Here is a 7,429-nt window from a genome sequence, read left to right on the forward strand (position 1 = left end):
CGAAGATCATAAATAATACAGAATGTTACGATGAATTTTATGAAGTGAATAAAAATGTATAGTTCTCTCTCTTTAATTCAGAATAACTAAATTTGGATGCGATTTTTTTTTTTTAGCATGACACGATGGTTTGAATGCAATATAAATCAGATGTAAATCCTTCAAGAAAGTCCACCTGCTCAAGACAGTTCAAAGTAACACATTTGCTTCACGTGTGTTACACTTTGCCAGACAATAACTGCTGAAATCTCTAAGCTGGCCAGTCACAAAACAACAAGCTTAAATTGAGATGATGTGAGTGTGCGTTAGCCAGCTGCAAGCTTGGGGAAAATAAAACAACACATGGAGGAGAGCTAAAGAAGACTTAAAGTGAATTACTGGTGACCTTATCACCATATGGCTTTACAATCTGCCCGTGCCCTTAAATTGTGGAAGAACAAGCTTTCTGTAGAGGCCACAAAAAGCTAATTCAACACTTCCCTAATATGTGCACTTAAATTAACAATACAAAAACAATCAGAATCATTTTTAGTTATTAACAAGAGACTAAATCTTAATTTCCACCTATTTGTACTAAAATGCCCACCTCTGCAAATGACAATTTGAACACACTAAATATCCCATAATAGAATTTGTGTGTGTTTGCACGCAATAGCTGCTCTTCAAAGTGAATCACATGATTAACTTGCTGTCTGTCGCCTGGCATCCGTTTCTGCACTTCCCTGCTTGTGGCGGCTTCACACTAGCTGAGTGGAAAGTGGTTTGGGTATACACGCCAATAAACACAATGTGCCACGCAAGTGCACACAGTCCCTGCGTACATTGTTGAGTGGTGTCGTGTGTTAAACGCACACTTCATTTGTACACTGACAGCTTGGTGCATTTCCTGATGAGAGAAATGACAGTTCAAGGTGACACCTGGCTCCAATCTATCCAGTTTTGTGCTCAGTGGTGTTTGGATGATGTTTTGAGTGAGAGCATTTTATTTTTTATTTTTTTTATCCGGTCCGGTTTGCACCAGGTAGGGGGTAGCTGACAGGTGTCGCTTCTTTTTAGCCATGCAATTTATCACCCTACTGGTGGTACAGGAGGCTTTTCCTTAGTCCAAATGTCAGGAGAGGGAAAAACTCTCCCTAGTCTTCAACCTATTTTATATTCCACAAATACAACAAAAGCACATTTCCAAACATACCATTTGGCATATAATGTTGCTTAAAAACTCACTTTTTCTCTTTTCCTGATCTCCACAAAAAAAAAAAAAAAAAGAATTCAGCTCCGATTGGCCATGCAGATTTTGAAGTCTTTTGTTCATTCTGCCATAATGCTCGAAAGTATTCGAGCCAGCTGTCAAAAATAAACTGTGACAATCAGTATCGCTCCTCAGATATCATTATTTTAGTTCTATTCAATTAATTATGAGAGAGCATGCTGAGACGCTACTTTAGATCTCATTTCAGGCCCTAAATTGGTTTGTGAGCATAAAAACCCATATTGTGTTCACCCTGCAGCTCTTTGGCTCTCTCTCACATGCACACGCGCACACGCACATAATAGTGTGGAAAGTGAAATTGGATGTGGAAGTTAAATGTATAATTTAGTAGCTGCGCATCACATTTTCTTAGACATTGACAGGCTTTTATTGAGGCCTAAGCACTCTCTTGGTATTTTGTTAAACAGGATGATTTGGTTTCTTTTGAAGGGCACATTCCATCACTCTTTCCTTGGTAACAGTGGCTTTCTCTGTGGGGAGATTCTTAGCAAAACAGCAGCCACTCCCCCCCCACCCCCCACCCAAGGACCCCGCCTTTGCTATTCATCCACTGCTGCTCCAGCATATCAGCCGGGGGTTAAAGCTTTCAGGGTTGGAGGCTGATGAGGCCAACAACACAAGCAGAGAGACAGGCCTTAAAGTTGACATACACATCCAATTCCTTGTTTGTGTAGCTTTCAATTTCTATCGTCCGGGCCTTGCGGTGTTCATCACTTCTTTCTCCTCTCTAGCAGGATGCAAGAAGTCCGGGTGATAAATAGGTCGTGTCCGATGTGCTTCTCCTCTCCTGTCGCTCTTTCTCCTCCTCCTCCTTTCGCATCCCTTCCGCTCCCATTTGACTCCCCTTGTCTCGGCTCGCCGCTCTCCTGGACCGGCACTGTGTTCGTTCCTGTCAGCAAAAATGGGAATCAGTGGAACAAGCGGAGCTGTGATGCGTGTGTACAAACGTGCACTCGGTCATACACCAGTGGACAAAATGGACTAGCCCCCTCCGTAAAACACAGCAATGGTGGAATGGTAATGTGCAAAACGTTTTCACTGAGGTTTACAGACATTGACACACATGTATAAACACACACTCGCAAAGCCACAATCCATTAGTGTTCACAACACACGGTCCTGAAAAAATTAACATCATTGGTCACCGGCATCGACACGCCATCACAGTATGCTCTCACTGCATTGTGTGAGTGTGTTGAAAAAAAAAAAATAACATCATTGGTCACCCGCATCGACACACCATCGCAGCATGCTCCCACTGCATTGTGCGAGTGTGTTATTGTGGTAGATTTGCTGACACACTCCCCATCGAGGCAGGATGGAAATGACCCACTCAACCTGACCGCTCTTATTAGACAGATTAGGATATCGTATGTTTTGTCATTTTAGCTTCCCCAATGTTAGACAAATGAAGGAATATCTTATAAGACAAAAATAAGTGTGACAAATGCTGTCTGAAAATCATCATTTGAAGCACAGCAAATTCAATCCATCTATTTCTATAGCCCTTTTTAGTTTTGTGGGGAGCAAGAGCCGTTCCTGGCTGACTCTAGGCAAAAGGCAGACTACACCTTAGATTGGTTGCTCGTCAGTTGTAGGACACATATATATAGAGAGAAACACTCATACTCACTTATCCCAAGGGAAACTGAACCAAAGCACACCATTAGAGACTTTATAGTATGATACACTGTGGCTCTAAGCCACAAAAATACTGCTAAACAAGAACAATCAGTAAAGCACAAACTTCCTCCAAGCCTGAGCAATAATGCCAGAAACCAGTACCTTAATTTACTTCTGACAGAAAGCGTAAGGCCTTATGTATACGATAATGAAAGTAGAAGATTGCAGTGTCATTAACCTGTTCTTCAGGGGAGTTCAGTGAGGAAGTGAAAGGAAAGTGATTGAGTCTGGTTTGAATTAAATGCTCCATGTAAACTAAAACATACAAATCATTCTTCTTCACAGGAGTAGTGTATTCCTTTTTCCAATGTAAAGAAGTCAATCAGAATAGCCAAGCTGCGTCTGGTCGGTGGATGACAGCATAGTGACGTCATCACATGCGCACTTTAAAATCGCAGTCTTACCGAAGAAACGTTTTTATCGGAATAGATCACGTCACATCCAAAAAGATAGCCAGAGATGTTCAAAGTCTCCATGTTAACCTGGCTAATAGTTGTTTTTAAGTGCTCCTGCACAGAAGCCCCTCAAGTCCATGTCCCCATGTGCAGTCTGTAAATTGGTAATAAATACATCAATGTGACCTTAAAAGTCCATAACCTGCAGAGTCATTGCCCGTCTAAAACATTCCAGTGAACTTTCCTTGACCTCTCAGCAAGCAAGCCATAGTGTCACTGGAGCTTTATTGAAGAACAATTGGTATAAGCATCGCCTCGGTGTGACCATGCATCACCTGTTGTATTATTGAAGACACTGAGTGCCTTTTAATGATCCCTCTGCTTAACCCCGGGCATGTATTTGCATTCTTTTAGCTTAGCACACAGCTAATAGCTAGCCTGAAGGCGCGCCGTCCCCCGCTTAGGATCGAACACCAATTTCCAAATGCCAGGGGCGAGCCTGCCACATCATTTGGAGCACAAGAGAGACGGTGCAGAAACGCATGGTTGTGCATTCTCTATGATGCCTAAAACACAAAATGTACAACTCACCCACAAACACACACAAACACATTGTATGACTGAAGCTATTTGGCCTGCAGGAGTCTCGAACAGGAACAATGAAAGATGCTATTTATTTAGCTGAGCAAAATGAATCTGTTAGCAGAACGCTGAGGTGGGAGGTGCAAATATCCCCGGAGAACTGGGCTGCTTGTTTCATCCAGTAAGAAGTCACTGAGGGTCAAGAGCGAAGACAAAAGGCTACTGAAGAAAATTGAGCCTAAAATGGAATACACAAACACACATGCCGTCTCTCACACATGCTTTTAAATTGGGTTGTAAAAATCCACATATCCTGGTTTATACAAGTGTCCAATGTGAAATAGACCGAGAGATAAAAACAAGCAAATCAATTTAGGTTCCAGGTTTATTTTCCGATCGCAGAAAGCAGTCAGTAAAAACTGTATCCCGCAAGGCGAAGCCTGGCTTACATTTTGCATTTTGTGTAAATGCACAAGAGAAGCTTCCACAACATTACAGGTACAGCACAGTTTCACTGCAATATTTCCTGTAACTATGACTTTATTAGTGTCGGTAAGTAATGGACCACGGCGCGTTGTGATTGCACACAAATCACCACCCGCGGTAACAGAAATCTGTCGTAAACCTAGGACCCCCCTGCAGCCACATATCCACTAAGCATTCCAGTTTGTTTCAGTTCACCAGCCCCTGATTAGGTGAGCGCTGCACGAGCTCTGTAAATAGTGTGACATCATAGTGGCACGACAATGAACTCAACAGAAAGGAGAAAAACAAGACACAAAAAAACTCATCTCTTCAATTAACTTCATTGCAGGTAGCACATACAGCTGGAGGTCTGAGTTCTAACCTTCACAACAGTGACAGAACATTTTCTTTTTCCAACAAGCCATAAGAAATGATTTAATTAAAATAATATTTGATGAAAAAAAGCAAGTGGAATAGACTTCACATTGGAGCTTATATGTACAACTTAAACATTGTAACACTAAAATGTCTCCAGTCATTTTGATGCTTTTCGTCAACTTATCGTAACCCCAGCCAAAAAACTGGGACATCTTCTGTTATAAGTGAGGGAAGTGTGTCGGTCTGAAATTCAGTCTTGATCAGGATCTACAAAAACACATTCAGTCTCTTTATAACACATAAGTTGCAGTTCTCCTTTGACCAATTGACAGGAAGCAGCGGGCCTAGCAAGAAAGAAATGGGCCTTTTCCCAAGATGGCTTGTACTATCTGCAGTTGAGTAAGCACATCGTTATTTGAGTAAATGTTGACAGCCATTTTGATACAGCATCTTATGACAGCCTTAAAGGGTTCATCATGTGTAATGTCTGCGTGTGTTATTGACCACTTCCCTGTCACAAACAGCAATTTGTGTGTGTGAGTTCAGATGTGACGTTCGATTCAATACAACCCAGACACAATAAAAGTCCACCGGGTCCCATTTACAAAACAGAAATATCTACTGCTGTAAGTCGGCAAATATACTTGTGTGACCTGCCTTGCTGGCTTTATATTGGGTGCAGACTTATTACTGGAAAGGAGACAGACGTAAAAGAATCAATGTAAGAAAAGTGATGAACAATATTTTTCTCAGGTGTCATTGGAAGGGTGTTCCAGCAAGTTTGCTATCAAATTGAACAGGAAATGATCTAGCTGGACTGTAAGTCTCTAAACTATCAGTGTTTCCATTACGCTCTACTATATTAATTGAAATGGAAACAGAGAGAGAAGCTGTTACAAACAAGAGCGTGATTTATGAAATCCATCCCTCTGTTCATCAGAGAGAACTCATTACGTATGCGCGGCAGCAGCGGGCCTACGAGAAGACGGATGAGTCGTCCCGGCGGCGGAGGAAGAGCGATGGCGATGGTAAACTCCGCCGGTAATCAACTGTTGAAATTAAACATCAAAAAAGGTACGAATGATTGTGTGCGGCAAAGCGATTTGTCTGCAATTAGCGACTAGGTGCATAACTCACATGCAGGAGACCATAAACACGTTCACGCTTAATGGAACAAGACGGTGTAACCCTCCGTGTGTGTGTGTGTGTGCTTGCTGAATAAACATAAAAACAGTAAGTTAATAAACGTAAGTGACATTAACAGGACCTGGGGCTAATGGTGAACAGCTTCCTCATTTGTCAGCAGCTCCTATTGAATGCTTCCGAAAAGGTCTGTTTGTATTTATGGTCTGGCCTCACTCATTTGTACATGCTCGTGGAGTTAAGGAGACGGGGGAGAATTTACATTTGGCTTCATGTCGTCTTGCAAATATCACTAGTATGAGCTTTAATAGTATATTGTGAGGATATCGAAGCAGGAAATGACTTGAAAATTGTAATTGGGTAGCACAGTGCAACATGGGGAGCCATGTCCTTGGCATTTCAAAGTTCTTGGTTCCAATCGGCGTAGCAGGTCGCAAGTTAGCGGGATTTGCCTCTAGCACACCTCGGACCAAAGTAAGGATAAGTGGATAGCTGCATGGATGTCGCCTACCCAAACCGTCCATTCTCCACCAGCTTTGTTTTCATTTAAAACAATGCTGGAGTTCAATTTTGCAGTGTTAATTACCTGAATGTTTTTGTTATTGTTCAAATGCTACAGGCAGAAGTCAACAAGCACATATGTAGACCACAACTGCTCAACCACAGACCACCGTGTGTGACATGAAGCGAGATGGAAAAGACCTGCAGCTAACAAGCGTGTGTATTTTTCCCTTCACTTGAATCTTGCTGTATTATGGGATTACTAGTTGTCTGCATTTATTTCCTCAGATATGAGCTATTCCTAATCCTTAATCCATTTAGGAGGGTTGGAGGGTGTCAAATGACTGAATAACCAGAGCTATGACGACCCGGCTGGAAAAACTATCATGTTCACAAGATAATTTAACAGGATTTTATTTTTTTTAAAAAAGTAATATATAAACATGTTTTAGGATTTGTGAATTTTTTTTTATTAGCATATACTGAAAGGGGCTCCGGGGGCTTTCTGACTTTGGCCCATATCACTAAATAAAGCGCTACTTCAAAACTGCAACGACAACATGCGGCTGTCAGGAATACCCGCAAAGGGGCCCTTAGCATCTCTGACAAATGGCTGACATTGATCCATGTAAATGACAGAACTCTAAAATGTTCTTGCAAGGATACGTTGGATGTCGGAGAACTCACCAAAAGGGTTCTCTACTGGCAAGTTTGTTGGAAATACGTTTACAGCACAACAAAATGAAATACATTTATTTTGAAAATTCTCAAGACCAACGTTTTGAAGGTGAGATAACGTTCACTCACTGCTTGCTTTTTCTGAAAATAACTAAAACAACCTCATTAGCTCACCCAAACAACTGCGAAATACTCTGGGACAAACTCCGCCCCTCTCAAGTGGACGCCTCCCCCGGTAGTCTTCAATCCATCTTTTCCTCTTTACCTCTGACCTTTTCATCTTCCAATTCCAGCGTGACAATCCGTTCTTCCATACTGTCATCTGCTCTCTTTC

At 41.8% G+C, this 7,429-nt stretch overlaps 1 long non-coding RNA gene across 1 annotated transcript; it reads left to right on the forward strand.

Annotated features, from left to right (window-relative positions):
• Nucleotides 1-5,712: 5,712 nt before the first annotated feature.
• Nucleotides 5,713-7,090, forward strand: LOC125969314 (uncharacterized). The gene is made up of 3 exons (XR_007481518.1): nt 5,713-5,801; nt 6,536-6,633; nt 6,706-7,090. It is a non-coding gene; the product is annotated as an uncharacterized lncRNA (long non-coding RNA).
• Nucleotides 7,091-7,429: the final 339 nt, after the last annotated feature.

The sequence above is a fragment of the Syngnathus scovelli genome, chromosome 5 (assembly GCF_024217435.2).
Source record: "Syngnathus scovelli strain Florida chromosome 5, RoL_Ssco_1.2, whole genome shotgun sequence".
NCBI lineage: Eukaryota > Metazoa > Chordata > Actinopteri > Syngnathiformes > Syngnathidae > Syngnathus > Syngnathus scovelli.